The following is a 2,793-nucleotide window of genomic DNA, read 5'->3' as shown; positions in this document are numbered from 1 at the left end:
ATTCACAGTTGGAGGGAATGTATACAATGTTGTTAAGTACAGTTATGGTTTTATAAAATTATAGAAAACCCTGCTATAGCTTCTAATAAAAGCAAGAATATAAGGTTTTCTAAATGTTTTTATTTATTTAGCAAAATATGACATTGACAGCACAGGCTGACACTGGTTCAGGCATATATTTTAAACTTTATACAATGTTTGTGAAGTTTCTTTATGATTATATTAGGGTTGCACCAATACGGAGTATTTGCCCGAGTACATCTTGTTACACCCAGCCCAAATAGTTCACTAACTATATGGGCTGGGTGTAACAAGATTTCCACTGCTGCCTTCTGTCTGTAGTCTTTCTGAAGCCGAGTGCAGGGTGTACCAAGATGGGCGTTGCAGCACCTGTATACTCGAGTTGCAAAATCCTCCAAGTTTCAACTGTGAGGCCTTGTACACACGACCGAGGAACTCGTCGGAAAAGACACATCGTTTTCCTCGACGAGTTCCTTGTTAGTCTTGTCGAGGAACTCGACAAGCTTGCTTTGCGTACACACTGTCAAGACAAAATCTCCTCGTTCTCAAACGCGATGACATACAACACATACAATGGTAGGGGAAGTTTGATTCCACTGGCACAACCCTTGGGGCTGCTTTTGCTAATCTCATGTACTTTTCAGTCTGTTACAGCGTGAAAAATGTGTTATCTCAATTACAAATGCTACTTTTACTCCCGTCTCATACTTTATTCTGAGCATGCAAGGGTTTCTTAGCATACACACGCTCGAGTTTCTCATTGAAACCAGCCCAACGAGGAACACGACGAGGAAATTGAGACTCCCGTTGAGGAAAAAGAGAACTTGTTCTCTTTTTTCCTCGTCGAGTTCCTCGACAGTTTCCTCAATGAAAACGTACACACGACCGTTTTCCTCGGCAAAAAAGCTCTCCCACCAAGTTTCTTGATGGATTCTGTCGAGTTCCTCGGTCGTGTGTACGAGGCCTTAATGTCTTTCATCATTCATGTATCATGCCAGCAATTGCAATTGCCAATACAATCAGTGCTGCATTTCAGTGCCACTGCCTTCCCTTCAGTTCCAGCTATCATTGTCCATAAGTGCCTCCCATCAGTGCCACCTATCAGTGCCCATAAGTGCCACCCATCAGTGCCACCTATCAGTGCCAATAAGTGCCACCTATGTATTGGCGAGTACTTGAAAAAAGTATTGGTACTTGTACTCAGTCTTAAAAAAGTGATATTGGTGCAACCCTAGTTTATATACATAGACGTTCATTTGCTAAAGGCTGTGCAAGTCCAGTTGATTCAGTGCTTAGTAAATGAGAGGAAGATCTGTTTTTATTTTTATTTTCCATTTTCCTTGCATGTGATTTTTGTAAAGTGAAGCTTCACCTCATTTACTAAGCTCCGGAGCAAGTGCAATTGCCTTTAGTAAATACACTTCATATTGTTACAGTGGTAGCATGTAATTGACTGCACTGATCCAGGATACTGAGTGGCATGGCATGCAATATTTGGAGATCTCTATTTTAATATAACTAGTAGTATTTTAATGGTTTAAATTCCCTGTATGGGCAAATAAAGACTGTATAATTTCCCTAGTATACAAATCAGGGGGTGTAGAAGAACAGAGGAGAGAGATGAGTTGCTTATCTCCTGTAGAAAGTGGAGGGACCCCCTAAATGGGGCTTTAAAGGCAACAAAGGTATACAGTAATCACAGTAATCCAAAAAATAGATAATTTAATATTCAAAAATGGAAATTGTACACATATATCACATAGAATTATTTAAAAACAATACATGGTTAGGTGTCATTGAAAAGCAAGGTCCATGAAGACATACATGGCCCTACGCGTTTCGGATTACCCTTCATCAGGGGCCGAAGTATATGTAGTCAACGAGTATAAGAACCACTTTTCTAAAAAACAAAGAAAGCATATATGTTGCAAGTGTTACAAAATAGAAAAATGGCAATAAATACATCAAAAGGTGCAGATAAAAACACACACACATACCAATCACAGCGTTTAATCAACCCTGCACACCCCAGAGAAAGGACACCACTATCAGGACGCAGAAAGACTCCTCTGGATGAAATTAAGAGGAAGGAAGTCGGCGGTGCAGAATCACATATAGCAAGACCTCAGGCCCATATAGTCACAAAGTAACATATGATAATGTAAAAACCTGTCCATAAAAAAAGGGACAGGATAAATATACATGTAATGAAATACCTAACCATATGTAGAAAAATATGTCAAAAAATAATAATTAAATAACTGCATACCTGAGGTTAGCAGAAATGTGTCATATTAAATTTGGCCAGAGGTGTCAGTAGAGAGCTAGCAGAGCTCCAATCTGTGAATACAATGGATGGCAATAGAAACAGGCATTAGATAAGGAAGGAGGGAACCAATGCAAAAGGTGATAAATAAAAGGATCCAGAGTAAGGGAGTACTTACAAGAGACAAACGCTCAGTGTGGCCACCAGACATGTCACTAGAACCTCTGCCGTCCAGCAATGTCTGACATTGTTTGGACGGCTAGAGGTTTATATAGGGAAGTAAGGGCGCGGGCCTAGGTACGGCGGGCGTGGTCGGAGAGACCAGGCGAGCCGTAATAGGCCGGTAGTGTGGAAGTGGGCAGTAGTAAACAGACAGCATGGGGGAAAAGACTGAGAAGGCCTGTCAGGTGACAGTCAGTCACCTGACACGGAAAGGAGAGTGGGACAGGAAGTAAATGGGAATAGGCTAATGTAAAGGGAAGGGGCGGTGCGGAGACAAAGACTGC

At 41.2% G+C, this 2,793-nt stretch overlaps 1 long non-coding RNA gene across 1 annotated transcript; it reads right to left on the bottom strand.

Annotated features, from left to right (window-relative positions):
• Positions 1 to 1,723: 1,723 nt before the first annotated feature.
• LOC120939586 lies at positions 1,724 to 2,459 on the bottom strand. Its single transcript, XR_005749281.1, has 3 exons — positions 2,291 to 2,459; positions 2,019 to 2,190; positions 1,724 to 1,921 (listed from the first exon to the last, which is right to left on the bottom strand). It is a non-coding gene; the product is annotated as an uncharacterized LOC120939586 (long non-coding RNA).
• Between the last annotated feature and the right edge of the window lie 334 nt (positions 2,460 to 2,793).

Source organism: Rana temporaria, chromosome 5 (assembly GCF_905171775.1).
Source record: "Rana temporaria chromosome 5, aRanTem1.1, whole genome shotgun sequence".
Taxonomy (NCBI): Eukaryota; Metazoa; Chordata; class Amphibia; order Anura; family Ranidae; genus Rana; species Rana temporaria.
This window is presented reverse-complemented; position numbering and strand designations above follow the sequence as displayed.